Here is a 23,567-nt window from a genome sequence, read left to right as displayed (position 1 = left end):
GACGTGGTCGGAGGTTCCTCTCTACAACTCAAAATAGGGCCACTTTTCACAGTCCCCTTGGAAAATAATTCAAAACTGGATTACCACCATCCCAGAAAGCTCCAAATTAAAAAAACAATTCTCTTGCCCTACTCGACTGCTGGGCAATTAATATAAAATTCTTTCTGATTTGCAGGTTCTGTTAACTAGGTAACTTCAATCTCCTTCTGCTCATATGGAAAACCTGAGGCCTAGATTCCCTCGTGTTTTCAACTGTCTAGAGTACATTCACGTGTGGGTCATTAGAGAGTTAGCAGGACAGCCAGTCCTGGCCCCAAGAGTAAGTAGGAACTTTGCCCAGCAGAATTTCTCCTAAAACTAACGGGATGGGAGAGTTATTCTTCGTGCACACTTTCCTCACACGTCAGCATTTCTACAATTGGGATGCATCTTGTTACTGAAGGTATATTAATGCTGGGGTTGAATAAGGAGTGGCCATAAAGACAGGGAAGCAACTGAAATGTCTGCATAGATGAATGAATGGATAAAGGAGGTGTGGTATATATGGACAATGGAATATTCCTCAGTCATAAAAGAGAATGAAACATTGCCATTTGCAGCAACATGGATTGACCAAGGCATTATCATACTCCAAAAGACAGTCAGACAGAAAAAGACAAATTATGTTTGATATCACCTACTTGTGGAATCTACAAAAACAGTACAAACGAATGTATATACAAAAGAGAAACAGCCTCCCAGACATGGAACATAAATTTATGGTACAAAAGGGGAAGGAGGGAGGGATAAATTAGTAATTTGGGATTACTAGATAACCACTCATATATAAAATAGGTAAACAGCAAGCATTTACTGGATAGCCCAGGGAAATGTTTACTATGTTGTAGCAACCTGTAATGGAAAAGAATGTAGAGAGTTGAACCACTTTGCTGGATACCAGAAACTAACATAATGTTGTAAATCAACTACACTTCAATTAAAAAACAAATATTACGGGAAACACTTGGTTAGCTTCCCTTCCTCATGGTGCAAAGCTGACTGTGTCCTCTCCTGTGGTGTTGGGGCGCACTCTCGTGCTGACACGAATCCCCTGCAGGCTGGGGCCAGTCCTGGCCTGGAGCTCTGAGACAGAGGTCACAGGTCCCTCTATAAAGCTCAAAATAGGGCCACCTTTCACAGTCCCCTTGGAAAATAATTCAAAACTGGATTACCACCATCTGAGAAAGCTCCAAATTTTAGAAAAATTTCTCTTGCCCTAATGGATAGCTGGGTAATTATGTAAAATTCTTTCAGATTTGCAGGTTCTATTAACTAGGCAACTTCAGCCTCCATCTGCTTCTATGGAAACGCTGACTGCAGGATTCCCTCGCGTTTTCATCAACTCTCTTGACTACATTCACGTGTGGGGAATTAGAGAGTTACCAGGAGGTTTTCCACTGGCCTCAAGAGTCTTAAGTACTCACTTTGACCAGCAGATTTTCTCCTAAAACTAACTGGATGGAAAACTTTTCAACGTTAGCATTTCCAAAATTGAGATGCATGTTGTCATTGAGGGCATATTACTATTGGGGTTCAAGAAGGGGTGGCCATAAAGGCGTGGAAGCAACTAAAATGTCCTTCAGAGATGAATAGATACGGATAGTGTGGAATACATGTACAATAGGACATTCCTCAGTCAAAGAAAGGAATAAAATATTGCCATTTGCACCAACATAGATGGAACAGGAGATTTTTATAGTATGTGAAGTAAGGCAGACAGGGAAAGTCTAATATTACATGATATCACAGAAATGTGTGGTCTAAAACTAATGCAAATGAATCTATACAGAAAACAGAAACAGAGTCACAAACATACAATACAACACATGGTTACCAAAGGGGAAAGGGAGGGAGGGACCAATTAGGAGTTGGCTTTCACAGATACACGCTATTATCATATATAAAATAGATACACCAGAAGAATTTACTGTAGAGCACAGGGGTCTGTATTCAATATCTTGTGATAACCTTATAATGAAAAGGAATCAAAAATGAAAGAATATAGAGGTATATATATACGCATGTAAAAGTGAAGTAACCTGCTGACACCTGTAACTATCACCATATTGTATAGCAACTACACTTCATTTAACAAAGAAAGAACGTGGGGCAACCCTTGGTTAGTTTCCCTTCCTCCTGCTGGAAGGCTGGCTGGGCCTGCTCCTCTTGTGTTGGAGCGCCCTCTGGTGGTGACACTAATCCCCTGCAGTCTCGGGCCAGTCCTGGTTTGGCGCCCTGAGACAGTGGTCAGACGTTCCCCTATACACCTCAAAATAGAGACACTCTTCATGGTCCCCTTGGAAAGTAATTCAAATTTGATTACCACCGTCCGAGGAGGCTCCAAATTAAAAATATTTCTCTTGCCCCAATGGACTGCTGGGCAATTAAGATAAAATTCTTTTTGATTTGCAGGTACTATTACTCTGTAACATAAATCTCCATGTGCTGCTATGGAAAAGGCGACGCCTAGATTCCCTTGTGTTTTCATCAACTCTTTTGAGTACATTCATGTGTGGCACATAAGAGAGTTATCAGGACAGCTAGCGTTGATCCCAAGAATCCTTTTTTTTTTTAATTGAAGTATAGTTGATTTACAATGTTCTGACAATCTCTGCTGTACAGTAACATGACTCAGTTTTACACATATATACATTCTTTTTTCAATATTCTTTTCCATTATGGTTTATTTTAGGATATTGGATACAGTTCCCTGTTCTCTACAGTAGGAGTTTGTTGTTTATTCATTGTAAATGTAGTAGTTTACATCCACCATCTCCAAATTCCCAGTCCATCCCTCTCCCTCCACACCCCCGTCTGCAACCACAAGTCTGATCTCTATGAATGTGCATTTTTCTGTTTCTTAGATAGGTTCATTTGTGCCAAATTTTAGATTCCACATGTAAGTTATATCATATAGTATTTGTCTTTCTCTTTCTGACTTACTTCACTTAGTATGATAATCTCTAGTTGCATCCGTGTTGCTGCAAATGGCATTATTTTTTTCTTTTTTGAGGCTGAGTAGTACTCCATTGTGTAATTGTACCACATCTTCCTTATCCATTCATCTGTTGATGGACATTTAAGTTGTTTCCATGTCTTGGCTAATATAAATAGTGGTGCTGTGAATATAGGGGTACATGTATCTTTTTGAATTATAATTTTGTCCGAGTATATGCCCAGGAGTGGGATTGCTGGATCATAGTTTTCTAAGGAACTTCCATACTGTTTTCCATAGTTGCTGCACCAACTTACATTCCCACCAACCGTGTAGGAGGGTCCCCTTTTCTACACACTCTCTCCAGCATTTGTTACATGTAGACTTTTTAATGATGGCCATTCTGACCAGTGTGAGGTGGTACCTCATTGTAGCTTTGATTTGCATTTCTCTAATATTAGTGATGTTGAGGATCTTTTCATGTGCCTACTGGCCATCTGTATGTGTTTTTTGGAGAAATGTCTATTAAGGGCCTCTGTCCATTTTTCAAGTGGGTTTTTTTGTTTTTTGTTATTGAGTTTTATGAGCTGTTTGAATGAGGAACTGAAATGTCCATCACAGATGAATAAAGATGGGGTGGTATATATGTACCATGGAATATTCCTCAGCCATAAAAAAGAATGAAATATTGCCATTTGCAGCAACACAGATGGACCTAGAGACTTTCACAGCAAGTGAAGTAAGGCAAAGACAAATATTATATGGTATCAACTATATTTGTGATCTAAAAAAATAATGCAAATAAATCTATATACAAAACAGAAACAGAGTCAGAAAACTGGAAAACAACATATGGTTACCAAAGGGAGAAAGGGAGGAATTAGGAGTTTGGGATTAAAAGACACTATCATATATATGGAAAATAGATAAAAGGCTTTACTGGGTAGCGCAGGGAACTGTATAATATCTTGCAATAACCTATAATGGAAAAGAATAGAAAAAAACGAATATATATTTGAATCACTTAGCTGTACAGCAGAAACTAACACAATGTTGTAAAGCAGCTATACGTCAATTAAAAGAAAAAAAGTTTATGGGGAAACACTTGGTTTGTTTCCCTTCCTCATGGTGCAAAGCTGGCTTAGTCTGCTTTTGTGGTGTTGGAGCGCCCTCTGCTGGTGATATAAATCATCTGCAGTCTCGGGCCAGTTCTAGCTTGGCTCCCGGCGACAGAGGTCAGAGGTCCCTCGATAAAGGTCAAAATAGGAGCATTCTTCATACTCCCTTAGGAAAATCATTCACAATTTGATTAACATCATCCATGGATGCTCCAATGTTTAAAACAATTTCTCTTACGCAGGGGCTTCCCTGGTGGTGCAGTGGTTAAGAATCCGCCTGCCAATGCAGGGGACACGGGGTTGATCCCCGGCCCGGGAAGTTCCCACATGCTGCGGAGCAACTAAGCCTGTGCGCCACAACTACTGAGCCTGCGCTCTAGAGCCCACAAGCCACAGCTACCGAAGCCTGCGCGCCTAGAGCCTGTGTTCCGCAAAGAGCCTGTGCTCTGCAAGAGAAGCCACTTCAATGAGAAGCCTGCGCACCTCAACGAAGAGTAGCCCCCGCTCGCTACAACTAGAGAAAGCCTGCATGCAGCAGCGAAGACTCAACGCAGCCAAAAACAAATAAATAAAATCAAATTATATTTAAAAAAAAACAGAAAAGAAAATGCAGCAAGGCTGTCAATTCCCAGAAAATTCTTTTTCTTTGTAGTCCCAACGGAGAGTGCTTTTTAAAGTTTTTTTTTTTTTTTTGGTCTTATCGTAGCATCATCAATTATCTGATGTCATTTGTTTTGGAATATATATATATATTTTTTTCTTTTGAGACATTGAGTCATACTATGCTTCTATTGTGTTTAGAGAATAGAAGGGACAACATATGTGCCCCATCTTCACACCTTTCTCTCTACTGCACCCTTTAAACATTTCCTTTTTGAGCTGCAGATACACGTAATTAGAAGGTTCGTAATCCTCATCTGGTACCACAATAGCACTATGGACCCACACGTGCCTTTGTGTTTTTTTTGTTTCCTTCCTTGCCCTCCCCAGATCTCATCTGTAGACACTCATGTCTTCATTTTATATAAATAATGCATCTCATCAGCTTCTGTTTTTTTTCCCACTTACCTTCATACACTGAAGGTTTCTTCATGTTGGTATAAGCATATCTAATTGAGTCCTTGAAACTGACCTATATTCCATCATTTGCATGTATCAAATGTTATTGATTCATCCAGGAACTCTGTCCCTATAACTGTGTACAGTGTTGTGATGTATATTCTTATTTATTTATTTATTTATTTTGGGCTGCATTGGGTCTTCATTGCTGTGCACGGGCTTTCTCTAGTTGCGGTGAGCGGGGGCCACGCTTTGTTGCGGGGTGCGGGCTTCTCATTGTGGTGGCTTCTCTTTGTTGTGGAGCACAGGCTCTAGGCACGCAGGCTCAGTAGTTGTGGCTTGTGGGCTCTAGAGCACGTTGCGGCACACGGCTTAGTTGTTCCGCGGCATGTGGGATCTTCCCGGACCAGGGCTCGAACCCCTGTCCCCTGCATTGGCAGGTGGATTCTTAACCACTGCGCCACCAGGGAAGTCCCTGATGTGTATTCTTGTACATGTGTCTTTCTGAACCCTTGTAAAGTTCCACCTGGGGTAGAACTGCAGGATCAGACTGAATTTACAATGTCAAAGATATGCTCAATATCTTCTTTTTTTTTCTTTTATTGAAGTATAGTTGATTTACAACATTGTGTTATTTTTTGGTGTGCAGCAAAGTGATTCAGTTATACACACACACACACACACACACACACACATATTCTCTTCCATCTTCCATTATGGTTTCTCACAGGATATTGAATATAGTTCCCTGTGCTACACAGGAGGACCTTGTTGTTCATCTATTCTACATATAGTTGTTTATATTTGCTAATCCCAAACTCCCAATTTATTCCTCTTCCACCCCCTTTCCCCTTTGGTAACCATAAGTCTGTTCTCTATGTCTATGAGTCTGTTCCTGTTTCATAAATAAGTTCATTTGTGTCATATTTTAGATTCCACGTATAAGCAATATCATATGGTATTTGTCTTTTTCTTTCTGACTTACTTCACTTCGTATGATAATCTCTAGGCCCATCCATGTTTCCATTTCTTTTTCATGTTTATATGTGTAGTTCAGTGGATTCCAACTTAATTTTCTCCAATTTTTGCAACACCATTTAATAAAGAAAGCATCCTTTCCTGGTTGATTTGTAATGCCACCTCTATTGTAAACCATTTTCCCATATTGTATTTGACTTTTTCCTTTCCACTGGTCTCTGTTCCTATCTCAGTTTAAAAAAAATTTTTTGCCAGGCCGTGCAGCCTATGGGATCTTAGTTCCCTGACCAGGGATCGAACCCACACCCTCTGCAGTGGAGCAAAGAGTCTTAACCACTGGACTGCCAGGGAAGTCCTGTCCACTGTTGTAATTGCTATAGCTTGTAATATGCCCTACTGTTAGGAAAATTCTGCATTTTGCTTTTTTTTTTTTCAAATTCTCATAGTTATTCATAGACATTTATTCTTACATGAAAATTTTAGAATGCATTGGTCCAGTTTCCTCAAAGCCTAGGCCCTTTCCCCTTGTCCAGTAGCAGCAGGTCAGCCATATGTAAATAATCATATTTACATAGATCCTACATGTCACCTGAGGAAACTGACATACTTGAAGGAAAGTAGAATTTAGTTTTTCACAGCACGGGTAGCACTATCTAAGGACGTGGGAGAATCGCTGGAAATTAGTAAAAGAATGCTATACAATACAGTAGCACATTTTTAAAGGTTACACTCCATTTACAGTTATTACTAAATACTGGCTATATTTCCCATGTTGTACAACACATCCTTGTAGCCTGCCTTTTTTTTCTTGGCTTCACTGCGCAGCACGTGGGATCTTAGTTCCCTGACCAGGGATGATGAAACCTGCGCCCCCTGCAGCGGAAGCGTGACGTCTTAACCACCGGACCACCAGGAAAGTCCACTTGTAGCCTCCCTTACACCCAGTATTCTGTACCTCTTAATTCCCTACCCCTGTATTTCCCCTCCCCCCCTTCCCTCTCCCCACTGGTAACCACTCGTTTGTTCTCTATATCTGTGAGTCTGCTTCTTTTGGGTTATATTCATTAGTTTGTTAATACAGGAGCACTTTTGACCCCAGTAAGCCGCAGATGTCTGGGAATTCCACGGTGGTCCAGGGGTTAGGACTCCGTTTTCACTGCCAAGGACCTGGGTTCAGTCCAAGGTTGGGAAACTGAGATCCACCCCCCAACTGCCCCCCTCCAAAAAAAAAAAAAAGCTGCGGATGTCTGCAGAAGGAATGGGTCAGCTCTGTCCTGTGCTTAATGTCTTTCCAGGCTGGGAATTTGCCATCTCAGCTCCGCAGCCTGTGAGGCTCTCTCTGCTGTGCTCGGGGTCAATCACCATCTCGGGAGCTGGACTTGAGTTTTAATGACCTGGGAGACTGCGTCATGTCGTTGCTGTGTAAGGGGCTGCGACAGCCCACCTGCAGGCTCCAGAAACTATGGTGAGTGGCTGGGAGTCAGGGCTGGTGGTGATGGGGATCCCTGGGATGGGAGCGTTTTCTTGTTTTTATGTTTTTTCTATTGAACTGTTATCGTTCTATCTCTGTGGAAGATATAACATGCTCAGAGGTGGAAGAAAAGCTGTGCAGGGAATTCCCTGGCGGTAAAGTGGTTAGGACTCCATGCTTCCACTGTTTGATCCCTGGTCGGGGAAATAAGATGCGGCAAGCTCCTGGGCGTGGTCAAAACAAACAAACAACATACAACTGTGCAAACAAGTCGTAGAATAATTCACACCCTGCAATACAAACAGAAAATGCTAAATGTTTCCTTCCAGTCGTTGCCTCTAAACATTTTCTGTAAAACTCCTCTTTTCTCTTGGCATTTACTCGGGCAGACTTATAGCTTTTTGGTAACACTTATATAATAAAAATTCAGTCTGGTCCCGGGTAAATTCCAGTCAAATGTTCATGAACATTTTTTCCTTCCCTTTCTCCCAATACCAGCCTGCCCCTTCCTCCCAAAGACTTAGAATGAGATGAGTCATATCTATTTTTGTTTTACTTTTCTTCCATTCGTGAATCTCTTGCTTATCTGGGGCATGGGGTAACTGGGAACTAAGAGGAGGGCTTGGGGACAGCATTTCTGCCTTAATTGGTGCTGCTAGGTTTCCTCTGGATGTGAGTACCACGCACCCCAACCCCCCATCTGGCAGGTCTCTGAATGCTACCACTCTCATGAAGATCATATGTGAGTTCTGATGGGGACCGCATGGGAGGTGTCTCCACCGCCCATTCCCCTGACATGGAATAATCTGGGTCAAACTCTTTCCACAATTCCCTCCCCAGCTCTCACCGTATGTCCTCCTCCTGACCCTTCTGTACCTGTGATGTGGGCGATCGTGCGTCACTAAGCTGGTTTTTTCTCTTCCTTTGCGAGTCCTGCACTGTTGTCTTATACCTTGTTCGAAAGCTGGAATCTATCGCCTCACAGCCTCAGCCAAACAAAGGAGAAAATATTTCCATCTAACATCCCAGCTACAGCGGTACTTCCATAATGCTACCTATTTTTATTGTAACAGCATGCAGTACAGGAAAGAAACACAATTGGGGGGACTTCCCTGGTGGTCCAGTGGTTAAGAATCCACCTTCCAACGCAGGGGATGCAGGTTCGATCCCTGGGGGGATGGGGGGACACGACTAAGATCCCACATGCTGCAGGGCAACTGAGCCCGAGTGCCGCAACTCCAGAGCCCAAGTGCTCTGGAGCCCACGAGCCACAATGAAAGAGCCCAAGTGCCACAACTAAGACCAGACGCAGCCAAAGATAATTTTTTTTTTTTTTTAAAGAAACACAATTGGGTAGAATAGAAACCAGAAAATCAGATGGCATAGCGTTGGGTGGGGCAGGTGGCAGCCCAAATCATGCTGGCTTCTTGAAAAAAAAAAGCATTGATTGACTTGTGTAACTCAAAGTGTAGGTTTGAGGTACGGCTTGATCTAGGCATTTGGCTACCTGATCTCCATTATCTTCTATACTTATTGCTGTATTGGCTCCATTATCAGTTAAGGTTAGCCTTGACCCTATACATGGTGGCAAAATGCCTGCAACTCTGTAGATGACTTCTTTCCAGGTGCAAGTTCTGGACAAAACATCTCCAGGAAAAGTATGATTCTGAGTCATAGGTTTTGGATGGATCCTGTGCCCATCTGTAACCCATGTGTGGTGGCTGGGGCCGTGGAAACCCACCAGCTTAGGCCTGGATTCTATACACACTGCTAGAGCTTGCAGACATTAACCCTAGAGAGACTGAGATGGGGGTTTCCATGAGAAACTGGGATAGAATTGCCAGAAGGGAAAGTGGGTACTTGGCTGCAGAATCAAGGTACCCATTACAGACGGAGCTATGAATTGAGGAGTGTCCTTAAATGCCTTTATGAAATGCTTTCCGGGGAATTCCCTGGGAGTCCAGTGGCTAGGACTCTGCACTTCCACTGCGGGGCACATGGGTTCGATCCCTGTTTGGGGAACTATGATCCCATATGCCATGCAGCATGGCAAAAAAAAAAAAAAAAAGAAAGAAAGAAAAGTTTTCCATCACTACATTGGCCTTAACCTGGACTGATTTGGTTCTACTCTACCTTTTTTTTTTTTTTGGCACGAGTCACGTGGGATCTTAGTTCCCCCACCAGGGATCAAACCCAAGCCCTCTGCATTGGAAGCATGGAGTCTTAACCACTGGACCACCAGGGAAGTCCCCTACTCTACTTCTTCTTTTTAAAAGTTTATTTATTTTTGGCTGCATTGGGTCTTCGTTGCTGTGCACTTCTAGTTGCAGAGAGCAGGGGCTACTCTTCTTTGCAGTGCACAGGCTTCTCATGACGGTGGCTTCTCTTGTTGTGGAGCACGGACTCTTAAGCACGCAGGCTTCAGTAGCTGTGGCACACGGGCTCAGTAGTTGTGGCTCACGGGCTCTAGAGCGCAGGCTCGGCAGTTGTGGCGCACGGGCTCTTAGTTGCTCTGCAGCATATGGGATTTTCCCGGACTGGGGCTTGAACCTGTGTCCCCTGCGTTAGCAAGCGGATTCTTAACCACTAGGCCACCAGGGAAGTCCCTCTCCTTTTTCTTTTTTTTGCGGTACACGGGCCTCCCACTGCCGTGGCCTCTCCCGTTGCAGACCACAGGCTCCGGATGCGCAGGCCTAGTGGCCATGGCTCACGGGCCCAGCTGCTCCGTGGCATGTGGGATCCTCCCAGACCAGGGCACGAACCTGTGTCCCCTGCTCCAGCAGGCGGACTCCCAACCACTGTGCCACCAGGGAAGCCCCCTCTCCTTTTTCTTAAACTGGTCCCTAAAAATATCATCCTGATTCCCTATGAAGATGAGACTTTCCAACATAACTGCTGATATGGCTTCAACCACTTCCTGTCTTCCACAGGCTGGACAGCTGTGGCCTCACAGCCAAAGCTTGTGAGGATATCTCTTCCACCCTGGGGGTCAACCAGACCCTAACAGAGCTTTATCTGACCAACAATGCCCTGGGGAACACAGGTGTCAGGCTGCTATGCAAGAGGCTGAGTCATCCCAGCTGCAAACTTCGAGTCCTCTGGTAAGAGATGGTCCCTGCTTCTGGAGGAGACAGGATACAGGGCTTGGAGTTAGAAGGAAAAGTCAATCGTTGAAACCCTCCGTTTGGATAAACAGATAACCTAGAAAATTTGCAAATAGTTCCTTTGTCCACTTGTGTATGCAATTTGTGCAAAATACAGAGGTCTTACTTTGCCTCTTGGGAGATACCCATACCTTTTACTGGTGGTGTGACCTTGGGTAATTTAACCTTGGTTAATTACCTAATCTGACAAGTGAGGCCATTGTAACTTAATGAGAATCTGGAATTACTCTGCCTGGCCTCAAATTCTAATTCCTGTCACTCACCAGTTTTGTGATGTATTTTTGTAAATGAGTCAACCTCTTGGCACTTCAGTATCCCTGTCTGTCAAATGAAAATAGCTGCTTCTTCATAAGATTATTACAAATTAAATGAGTTCACAGAGGTTTGGGATTATAAAATGGTGTGCAGCTCAGAGTAAGCCTACTTCCCGATAGGATGCGGTTTCAGATGAAGAACTAGTTAATGGAATTATGTATTTTAACAGGGCAGGATGCATGCGTGATAGGTTTAATATATCATCTGAATGCCACAATCGTGGCCTGGACAATTTCCCACTCTGTGTCCTCAGGCTATGTGGAATGGACCTGAATAAAATGCCCCACAGAAGTCTGGCCGCTCTTCGCCTAATGAAACCTTACTTGGACACTGGCTGCTGAAGGGTTCCAGCTTCTGGTTCTTCTCTTGAAGTCAGGACAAAGGAGGGTCACCCCAGAACCCGAGAATCAACAATGAGCCTGTTCTTTACTCCCTCAAGAGACAAATTCCTCGGCCGGATAATCCTTGCCGCTTGGGGGTCTATGTCATCCCCGTGGGACAGAGCTCGGAAGTTTAGTTTTGGGAGTTGGTGCTTTGGAGAGAATTCTCCAACCTCCACCGCTCCTCCCCCCACCCCGCCGCCGAATACCCGGCAGTGTCAGAGGATACTGGGGTTGGGGAGCTACTGGCATCTCGTGGGTAGAGGCCAGGGGTCCTGCTAAACGACCTATAATACTATAATACACAAGACAGCCTCCCATAGCAAAGCGTTAGGGACTGCTGACGGAACCCCACCCCCGCGCCTTGACCAGGCCAGCTTACCTGAGTTTTCTCACAACGGGAGGTCCCGGTAAGGAACACGGTAAACTAAGCAGGAGAATTCGGAAGGGGCTAAAAGAGGGAGGAGATGACCAGCTTTCCAGAGTCCTCACTGAATCCATCTTGGCTGAGAGATGCACGCACCACCGGGGAGGACCCCGAGTCAGACTATGGGCCGAGCAAGATGATTGGCCAGAGACAACACGGAAACTGACCTCATTACCATAAACCCTGAGACTGCAAGCCACGTGGCAGAGCAGTTCTCCCGGGTTCCCTCACCCTGCTGCTCTGTTTGGGCGCCCCTTCCCAGGTCTTTTGTCAGCACGTGTCTCCTGGGACAACTCATTGACGAGTGTTAGACAAGAGCCCACTCTCGAGCCCTGGAAGGGGTCCCCCCTCCTGCAACAACAGCACTTAGCTTCAGTGTCAACTGTGCCAATGTTGAGAAACCTTATTCTCAGAGAGGATCGGTGCAGTGAGGATATTAGGCAGTTTGGGAGGATGGTGTATCTTAGAATGATTGTCATGCCAACAACCCTTGCAATTTTGGTTTGCACCATGATTCTGTCCTGACTGGAGCTAACAGGACTACGGTTGGACACCTGCAGGCTGGCCAATGACCTACACCAGGCTTTGGATGAAAACATGAAATCTGCCCTAATTTCATTATTGGGGACCTGAGCTAGGAAACTTCAGACTATGCCAATGATCATCGGCAAACTGCACCAGGCTGCCATGAGCACGCCATGCTGAAGATGTCTAGAAGGACCAGAATTTACTAGGAAGCAGAGGAAATTTGTACATAAGGTTTAGTGACTTTGTAACCTATGAAAGGTTGAAAACCCCAGACTCTGAAGATGACATTCCTGTGGCCATCAATAAATGTTCCGGCTACTCACATAAAACTGTCCCTTGGGCTTCCCTGGTGGTGCAGTGGTTGAGAGTCCGCCTGCCGATGCAGGGGACGCGGGTTCGTGCCCCGGTCCGGGAAGATCCCACATGCCGCCGAGTGGCTGGGCCCGTGAGCCATGGCTGCTGAGCCTGCGCGTCTGGAGCCTGTGCTTCGCAACGGGAGAGGCCACAACAGTGAGGCCCCGCATACCGCAAAAAAAACTGTCCCTTGAAATACTGATTGCTGAACCCTATAATTAAACCCTTAAATTATTAAATCCTTGGCTTAACCTAGCCTCAGATCTCCCTTACAAGCAGCTTCTGAAACAGCTCTTCTCACAAGCTCTATTTGATCTTGACCAGACTTTTTAAGGCTGACTGAACTAAGGTAACCTGTCCCACTTTAACCTAATTCCTAGGCTGTTATAAAGCTAAAGGCTAATGAAACCTGTGGGTGTGAACGTTGAGTATGCCTTGACATGAAGGTATGGGTTTTCTGGTTTTATATTCATAGTATACAATTAGCAACACAGAACTCCCAGGACTCGAGTGTAATTACTGGTCACTCAAGGTCCAGTAGCTGGAATGGTTTGGGGAGGGCTACTGGGAAACGAGTCTGTCAAGAGATGGGATTTCCCAATTATAATAGCTGGAATTTTTAACTATAAATGGAGTATAACCTATATAAATTGTTAATCACATTTCTGTACACCTGTTAATTCTATTAACTATATTTCAGGAATTTAGAATTACCCCCAATTACCAAAGCAAATCATGAAGCTGCATCCCCAAATTCTAAGGACAGTACTCCTGGCACAAGACTTTTGTATTTACCTGTAGTTTAAGGGTCTTGGCAGACTGCTAGCCCATTGATTCCAAGACCCTAGTTCAGCCATTTGAACTTCTGAGTAACTTAACTTGCACTTAATACAATTAACTCTTAATATTGGGTTGGCCATTTGTTTGGGCTATTCTTGTTATATCAAACTTCTTGGCCAACCCGGTATTTGAGACCCTCCTAGAATTGTCCTTTACAACTTACACCTTTCATAGCTTTCTCTTGACAACCTGTGTAGAGCTGATCAGAAAGCTACAAATTCCTTGGTCTTCTGAAGGGTATTTTAATGTCGTGAGTCCTATTAACCAAAACTTGAAAATAACTTAATATGGAAAATATGGCAGGTTTCCCCATAAAGGTAGGGAACACTAGGCCTCAAATTTTTTTTGCCACACCTGAAGGTTTCTGGGATCTTATTTCCCCACCCATGGACTGAAAAGCACACCCTCCACAGTGAAGTAGCCTAACCAGGAATTCCCTCTAGGCCTTAATTTACTAAGCCCAAACCCTCTCCATTTGACTAATTCTGATAAAGGGCACTAAACTCCTAAGGGAAACAGGCTTTTCCTCTCTTGCTGCTTAAAGGGCAAGCAAAATGTTCAGGAGGCACACCACTGGGTTGGCCCACTTCACGCCCCCCAGGACCCGCTAACTTACAGAAACTGGGGATTTGGAATTCCCGGAAAAATAGGCAAATTCACACACAATATGGGTGTACAATTTTATTGACATTTAAATTTCACCGAGTTCACTAGCCATTTTTTTCAGATCTTTAAAGACAAACAGCTTTAGGGCTGCATGTATTGAAGACTGCACAATATATTCACCAACTAGACAATCGAAGGGCTATAACTATACCCTTAGGAGCACGGAATTATAGGAACAAGCCCTGGAACTGGTGGACAAACCTGCCCCGCCATTCAGTAATGAACAGAGATCTTTGGTTGCTGACAGAATCTCCCCTTGACTTCGGACTTGAGACAAACCGAGGGAGTCTGTCAGTATACAAAAACCACTGTCTTCAGTAACAGGATGGACTGGCCAGGGCCAATTCAGATTGGGGGCCAGTCTGAGGTGAGCAGGGTTGGCTGGAGGCTGGAAATGTTGCGGCTCAAGGCCGGCATCGGCAGATGAGAGCGGCCATCTTCTAGAAATCGCCGATTTCTACAGAAGTTCCTAACACGCCATTTCCCAAACAGGGACGCTCGAAATGGGAGCACTTTCCAGTCGTATAAAACGGCAAGCACCCCCATTTTGAGTATCGCGGTCTGAGTTGTCGGAACTTGTTCCTGGAGAAAACAGCGAAGAATCTCGAGCATATGAACCTGTTCTAGAAAGCGCCTAGACTTTACGCATGCCTGAAAGGTCACTGATCTTAAGATGTTAAAAAGCATAGAATTATTACCATTACTTGGAGAATGATCATGTTTGTAGGCGGTATTGGTATTTCGCTACTAATTTTTATTCCCCCTCCGCCACTTAGCAAGCACATACCGGTGGGTGACCTTTACTGAAATGTTCCCTAAATTCACATGAGAGCACTTATAAGAGTAATAAGGTATTTACTGTATTCTAAGACACTGATTTCCCAACGGACCCCAGAATCCCAGCAGTGAATAAATACCCTTCACACAGGAGTTACCAGAACAGTCTGACCAGAACAGGACAGACTGGTCTTGAGCCGAGCAATCCCAAAAACCTTTGGCCAGAGGTAGCCTGAAGTCTGCTCAGCCCAATAAACCCACTCCAGGAGTTCAAAAAGCCTGTCAAGGACCACCGCACTATGTGAAATGGGAGCTACCTTTAGTCCCGCCGCGTGGCACGCGTGACCCTATTTCCCAACCACGGGTCGAAGCCACGCCCCCCGCAGTGGAAGCGCAGTTTTAACCACCGGACCCCCAGCGAAGTCCCGGAAGCTACTTTCTCAATCGGTAACACTCAAAAGATGGCGGCACTTCCCTTCGTAGAACAGAAGTGCCCCCACAGTTTGAGTACCACAGGCTGAGAAGGTCCATAAGGGACACGCGATCACCCACGGGAAGACTTACCAGACGGAACGCCTGCAAAGGAGTAAGATGAACCCCACCTTAACCCCCAAATCTGGAAAATGGGAGAGATAAAGGTAAGGAAATCCGACCATGCAAATCAAGCTCATAGCATCCCCTCCGCACGCAGTTAACACGAGTCAAAATTCAAGGAGCAAAAAAAAAAAAAAAATTTCAATGAGCATTCAGCGCATGCAACAGAGTTGGGGGTAGGTGAGATGGGCTTACCTTAAGGGGCTCCATTTTGAACCTGTTAACCAACTGTTGTCACTTAACACACAAGGCACCCCAAAACACAGATTAAAAAAGACGAGACTTACAGAACCTGCCTTAAATTGCTCCACAATGAGTGAAGACCGAAGCTTTCCAATGTAGATATCCCAAGTCATAGACAACACTACGCCCACACATAAAGTTTCTGGACCCAAAGGCCGAAAGAGGGAAGAGCACATACGGTTAAAAAGCTGGAGAGGAAAGGGAGCTTAGGGTGAAAGGAGGGGACGAGCATCCCAATCGTATTTCAGAATGCAGAAGGGAAGACAAGTCCCCAAAGGATAAAAAATGAAAGAAACTAGTATCCTGGAGATGGGAGAGAATGGAAAAGTAAAGGTGAAATAAAGTGCAGGCGAAATTTACAAGATGCTGAGTCACGCTGCTTTCCTCTTCTGGTGATGAGAGCTGGGCGCTCCTGGGCTCTTATATAAGCCAACGACCCAGACTTTGAGGGGAAGACCACTCCCCTCTACTGGTCTCCACCCACACCCACCCAGCCTTCTTCTGGGTCAGACCCACCCTCTTTTTTTTTTTTTTTTTTTAAACTGTTGACTCCTTTATTGTTTATAGCACCAGAACAAACTATTGTTGTAAACAAACTGGGGATAAAAAAGGATAGAAGTACCCAGAAGAATGTCAGTCTACCTCCTGGGGACTCAGTTATTCATTCAACAACTATTTACATATACTACTGATTTGTCGTATTTTTTGAGCAAATAAAATACACCAGGCCCTTTGCTAGTTTTGGGGGTGATTGAGGTGAATAAGACCATGGATTTTATAGTCTAGAACAGTGGTTTTCAACTGAGGGTGACTATTTTCCTCCCCTGGGGACATTTGGCAATGTCTGGAGACATTTTTGGTTGTCACAACTGGGGTGACGAGTGGAGTACAGCCAGCCTATAGTGGGTAATACCAGGGATCTTGGCAAACATCCTACAGTGTACAGCCCCTCACAATAAAGAATTGTCCCCGCCCAAAATGTGAATAGCGCTGAAGCTGAGAAACTATGATCTAGGTAGAGGTAGGGTGATGGACAGAAAAATAACAAACAACAAACAAGCACACATCTAATTGCTGTTCATATTATTTCATCTGAATCTCTCCATATTCATATAAACATTGATGTGGGGATCACTTCTGTGCTCTTGAAATCCAATAGCCTATTGAAAAGTATTTAAAATAGGTTTTAGCAACCATGAATATTAGGATAAAATTTCTCAAAATGTTTTCAGTATCTTTTAAAAATGTGCACAATTTTACTAAACTGATGCATATTTTCGAGGTCTTATTATTATTCTCCCTGTAACACATCTTGGACAAGGAGTAACAAGTCCATGGGACTTGCTAAGGATGGTTGGATGAACTACAGAAAATATATACATGAAATAGTAGAAAAATAAATAAATGTGCTTTAATGCTTGAATGGCAGTACCGAGTATGCTTTTACCATCATTTCATTAATCCCCTAATTTTAGACATTTTCAATTTTTATAAATTTAGGATAATTTATTAATAGTGCTATAATGAGCATTTTCTATTATTTAAAATTTGGGGGGCTTCCCTGGTGGCGCAGTGGTTGAGAGTCCGCCTGTCGACGCAGGGGACACGGGTTCGTGCCCCAGTCCGGGAAGATCCCATGTGCTGCGGAGCGGCTGGGCCCGTGAGCCATGGCCGCTGAGCCTGCGCGTCTGGAGCCTGTGCTCCGCAACGGGAGAGGCCACAACAGTGAGAGGCCCGCGTACCAAAAAAAAAAAAAAAAAAAAAAAAAAAATTGGGGGGGTTTAATTTTCTATTTAAAAATTTTTTATTGGAGTATAGTTGATTTACAGTGCTGTGTTAGAATGAGCATTTTTTACATTTCCTTTTTTGTTTTTTTCTCTTTTAAATTTTCTTTTGCAATGAGCTTTTTTTTTTTTTGGCCACGCAGCTTGGCTTGCAGGATCTTAGTTCCCTGACCAGGGATTAAACCCGGGCCCAAGGCAGTGAAACTCCTAACCACTGGAACGCCAGGGAATTCCCTAATATGAGCATTTTTGAGAGCAACTTTGATAGGAGTGGAGACATTTGTTTCTGATGTATTCTAGAAATCCGTGTTAACCCTCTGAATATTCTCTGCATTTGGAAGTACTGAAATGAAGTGCTTTGCCCAAGAAAACATGGTCAGAAGTAAATGGAACTGAACCCAGGTTTAGAAGTTCTTGCTTTGGTCCTGGTCAAGGTTGCTGGGGGAGAGCACGGCTTCTGACCTGGCATCTGCTGAGCCCATTCAGAGACAGATCTAACCTGTCCACTCCTCTCCCATCCCACCTGGACCTCTCATACATCCCCAGCAAGCACCTACCCATCACCTTATTTTGTGTGTTTGCCATTTTGTCAGCCACGAGCAGCTTTCTCTTCCCGCCCTTCACCCTCATGGAGTACATTCAGCGCTGACCCCTACGTGTCTTTCACTTTTCATGGGTTTAGCATTTCTGTTAGTCTAATAACTAACCTACCAGTTCAACTATTTGTCACAGTTATTTGTTTTTTGAGCTCAGCTCCCGGGGTGGGGTGGGGGGGACAATGGTTTGTCTTATTCACCTGGTCCCCCACCCCCAAACCAGCCCCAGAACTGGCCCATTAGTAAAGGTGCATGGAGCATTTGTTTTTAAGGGTGAAAAACTCTTTTAATGGAATTGAATTTAAGGAACATGAAACAAAGACTTACATTCAAAGTTGATTTTAAGTAAATTTAATGTAAATTACATTTTACGTTAGACCCTATTTGATATTTTCCCAGTGATCCCTAACATTTGTGGTGAGACAGTTGTAAGATGACTTTTATTCCTCTGAGTTGACAATTACATATTTGCTTGGTCCAATAGCCTTTGCAATTTTGGTAATTTAATATGCCAATTAAAACCTCAAGTTTTAATCTTTATTAGCTGCTTTTTCCAATTTTTTCCCAGCTTTATTGATGTATGATTGATTTGTTAACTATTAATTAACATTAATTCTCAAATTAATATCTTTCCTCTTTAATAAGCTGCTTTTAAAAATAAATTTATTTTTTTGGATTCAGAAATTCCAAAGACTTAAGAACTGAGATTTGATAGTCTGAGGTGGCCAGGGGAGGTCGGGACTAAATGGAGGTTGGGACTAAATCAGACATTCTTCCTGCTGAATTGAAAGGTTTTCATCTGCAAATCACTAGACCTCGTTGTCATTACAATCACCTGGACTCTCCACCTTCCCCACCCAAGTCTTAGCTTTATCTGTCTGGTCTCCATACCAATTAGAATAGGGTTTTTTTGTTGTTGTTGTTTTTAAGATCCTCAACAGTTTTTAAAATCCTTTTACGTACAGCATTCTTTCCTCAACATTGATCTACAGCCTGGAGGTGAATGGGTGGTAATCCTGTTTATTCAAAGGATTCCTACCGTGTACTGCTTTGTGATGAGGTTAAGAAAAAAAGTGGGGGGATGGAAGGACTGTTTCCAGACTAGATGAAATGCTTCTCTTGGGTGCCTACTTTGCTTACGTGTGTGTCTGACACCTCTGAGACATAATAGGCATCATTTAATATACCTTGAGCACCTAAGATGTACTGTTCTTAGTCCTAAATCCTCAGTCCTAAGTGCTGGGGATAAAATGCCATCTAAAAAAGAAAGAAAATCCTGACCCAAGTGGAGTTTACATTCTAACAGCGAAGAGAGTTGACAATGAATTTAATAAACCAATATAGTAAGCGGTTATGTTAGAACATCACAGGCTATGGAAAAGACAGAGAGGAAGATTGTGAGTGTTGCAATGATGCAGTGGGTCTACTTGTCTGGAATTTTCTAGCTATTTAATTGCTTACTTCCCTGATTTCATGCAAGGCTGTCGATCACATCATGCCTCCTCATGGACACCTCCTCCAACCAGCTTTTCTTTTCTTTTTTTTTTTTTTTTGCAGTCCGCGGGCCTCTCACTGTTGCGGCCTTTCCTGTTGTGGAGCACAGGCTCCGGAGGCGCAGGATCAGCGGGCCCAGCTCTCCGCGGCATGTGGGATCCTCCCGGACCGGGGCACAAACCCGTGTCCCCTGCATCGGCAGGCGGACTTTCAACCACTGCGCCACCACGGAAGCCCCCAACCAGCTTTTCTAAAATAGCAATTCATGATATTCACCTCCAAGCTGTGTCTTTATACTTAATATGTACAGCGAGCTGACATTATAAGCTCATTTGCTTATTTCTTTATCATCTGTCTCCACAACTAGAATGCAAGCTTGGTGAGGGAACGACATTTTCTGTTTTGTTCAGGGATGTGTGTACCACTGCCTGGTCCACCACAGACGTTCACACAATAAATGAATCAGATGTTCACACAGTAAATGAATCTGTCAAGTGAAAAAAAAAATGATCAAGTCTGGAAAAACGCTAGAAACGGAGAGAAAATCCCTGTGAATGTGTATCTGTGTTATGATAATTTTACATTTGAAAAACGAAAACAGGACTTCCCTGGTGGCTCAGGGCCACAACTATGCAAGCCCACGCGCCTAGAGCCCGTGCTCCGCGACAAGAGAAGCCACCGCCATGAGAAGCCCGCGCACCGCAACAAAGAGTAACCCTTGCTCGCCACAACTAGAGGAAGCCCGCGCTCAGCAACAAAGACCCAGCGCAGCCAAAAATAAATCAGTAAATAAAGTAGTTTTTAAAAAGATTAATTAAAAAAAAAAAGGAAAGAAAGAAAAGCAAGAGCAAACCTCTACTTTTAGTAACACCCATTGTGAACCGAGCAGAAGCCTTTGGGAGGCATTTCAGAGGTTAATCACAGTCGCAGAGTGCTTGGGGTAGAGTGGGCTTGGAGTGACACAGCCCTCTTTGGGAATATTTTCTCAGGCATCTTTGTGAGTTCTGTCCTCGTTTTCTCCTTGATTATCTTGTATTTCCTTCAGGGTTCGGTACATTGTGTGGATAAGAAATCCAGTTAAAAAGTGTGAGTTGGGCTTCCTTGGTGGCGCAGTGGATGAGAGTCCGCCTGCCCATGCAGGGGACACGGGTTCGTGCCCTGGTCCGGGAAGATCCCACATGCCGCGGAGCGGCTGGGCCCGTGAGCCATGGCCGCTGAACCTGCGCGTCCGGAGCCTGTGCTCCGGAACCGGAGAGGCCACAACAGTGAGAGGTCCGCGTACCGCAAAAGAAAAAAAAAAAAAAAGTGCGAGTTTGTGTTTTTTTTGCCTGACCTACCATCTACATTCAAGCTTTTGGAGGATGGCCATTCCTTTTTTAAAATAAATTTATTTATTTTTGGCTGCATTGGGTTTTCGTTGCTGCGCACAGGCTTTCTCTAGTTGTGGCCAGCGGGGGCTACTCTTCATTGCGGTGCATGGTCTTCTCATGGCAGTGGCTTCTCTTGTTGCAGAGCATGGGCCATAGGTGCGCGGGCTTCAGTAGTTGTGGCTCCTGGGCTCAGCAGTTGTGACTCCCTGGCTCTGGAGCGCAGGCTCAGTAGTTGTGGCGCAAGGGCTTAGCTGCTCCGTGGCATGTGGGATCTTCTGGGACCAGGGCTCAAACCCGTGTCCCCTGCATTGGCAGGCGGATTCTTAACCACTACGCCACCAGGGAAGTCCAGTATGGCCATTCTTAATAATATTGGTGATGGAGTGTACATGATAGAGAAGAGAGAGGAAGGTATGAAAGATGAGATTCCAAGTGTCAGGAGTGTGCAAATGTGTGTTTGGAAGTGCTGTTGATTCACATGGATGAGAAAACATGGATGTGCCTTTAGCGGGGAGCGGAGTCATGAGTTTTAATTTTGAGTTTCTGAAGGCACCTTGTAAAATCTTGGAACCACCTAACTAATTGAATTATTCAATACACTTTCCCGAGTGTCTGTCAAGCTCCAGGGTCTGCCTGGGCTCTGAGGACACACATATAAACCATTCAGTACATATAGATTTTAATCATGCCACTCACATCCTGTGTACTACTCCAGCCTCTGTTTTCCCATCCAACAAATCCCTCGGAAGGTTGAAGAAAGGGGATTGTTTCTATATCTGGGTAGCACTGTCTTTATGTCAGAGACTGTTCATCTCTATTTCCTTTTATCCAAAAGAGCAATTCAGCCTTACAAATCACTACTTTATTGATGGATGGTTAAAAAAAAAAAAATTCCATGTGAGAAAGAAAAAAAAAAGTAAGGAATTGCAATAGGGATTGTAAGGGAAGCAAACTTTTATGCTTTTAAAGTTCTTGCTGGCGGTTCCTGAGAGTTAAATTGACATAAGTTTGACCAGCAGGAGGAAAACATACACATTAAAAAAATACAGAATGCTTCATAATGTTGCGTGTCCTCCATGCACAAGGCCTATGCTAATTTACTCTGTATCATTCTGTTCCGATTTTATTACCCATGCTGTGGAAGCTAGCTCCATGCAAATTTATTGAATACAAGTTTTACATGACACGGGAGCCTTCACCAGGACTCAAGACGCAAGGAGATGGCAAGACTCACTTGCTTTTTTTTTTTTTAAATCAGTAATCACTTTTTAAAAAATTGGAAAGTATAGTTGATTTACAATGTTGTGTTACTTTCAGGTGTACAGCAAAGTGATTATACATATAGGGCTGGCCAAAAAGTTCGTTTGGTTTTAAGGAAACAGACACATTTTTCATTTTCACCAAGAATTTTATTGAACAATGTATTCACTAACAGAATGAACTTTTTGGGCCAACCCTATATCTATATATTCTTTTTCAGATTCTTTTTCATTATGGTTTATTACAAAATGTCAACTATAGTTCCCTGTGCTATACAGTAGGAACTTGTTGTTCATCTATTTTATATATTGTAGTTTGTATCTGCTAATCCCAAACTCCCAATCCATCCCTACCCCCCTTTCCTCCTAAATTTTTCTGTGTCTGAGTCTATTTGTTTTGTAAATAAGTTCATTTGTGTCATTGTTTTTTGATTCCACATATAAGAGATATCATATGATAAAGCCTACTTGCTTTTACATTGGGTTATATAAGAGACGTGTCTAGAACTCTCTCATTTACAACTTGTATTAAATAAATGTACATGGTTTTCTCAGCTTCTCATCCTTAATGACAAGAATGTGACTTCCTTCTGAATAAGAATCATCTGTCATCTGGGAATTTCACCTTCCACTTTTAGGAAAAAGAAGGAAGGTCAGAGTGTTTTTCCTGGATTTGAGGTTTCAGGTGCCTTTCACGCTAAATAGTCAGTATGCCAGAGCTGCATAGTTTGGAGTGGCCTGTAGTAAACTCCTTCAGGGTGAAGACTTTCTCAATAGGGGAGACGGACTGAGCGCATCTCCAGTTATAACAAGGAGAAATGGGGATTTCCAGCCACAGTGTATAGTGAGGGGATCAGTGGATGGAAAATCACTGAGAGCAGTTCCAAAGGTGGAATTCTGACTTAATGAGTCTAATAGGATTCTCGTTGAGGCAGGTCAAGGACTTAGACATTAAATGGAGGGATGAGAAACTTGATCAGATATCAAGGGTGGGGGAAATGATTTAGTCGAATTCTTTGCTAAGAAGGGGCTTGGGCATGTGGAAGGCAGGCCCAAGACCAAGGTCAAGGCCGTTATTCCCTCAATTACAAATGCGACCTGGGGGGCGAACGGAAAGACTTTGGGGCCAGAGCTGGGGAAATTGATGCAAAAGTAAAGGGCAATGGAGGCGGGAGT

At 43.7% G+C, this 23,567-nt stretch overlaps 1 non-coding gene across 1 annotated transcript; it reads right to left on the bottom strand.

Annotated features, from left to right (window-relative positions):
• Positions 1–22,171: 22,171 nt before the first annotated feature.
• On the bottom strand, positions 22,172–22,275 carry LOC117309336 (U6 spliceosomal RNA). The gene has a single exon (XR_004523622.1). It is a non-coding gene; the product is annotated as a U6 spliceosomal RNA (small nuclear RNA).
• Positions 22,276–23,567: the final 1,292 nt, after the last annotated feature.

Source organism: Tursiops truncatus, chromosome 19 (assembly GCF_011762595.2).
Source record: "Tursiops truncatus isolate mTurTru1 chromosome 19, mTurTru1.mat.Y, whole genome shotgun sequence".
Classification (NCBI taxonomy): Eukaryota; Metazoa; Chordata; class Mammalia; order Artiodactyla; family Delphinidae; genus Tursiops; species Tursiops truncatus.
This window is presented reverse-complemented; position numbering and strand designations above follow the sequence as displayed.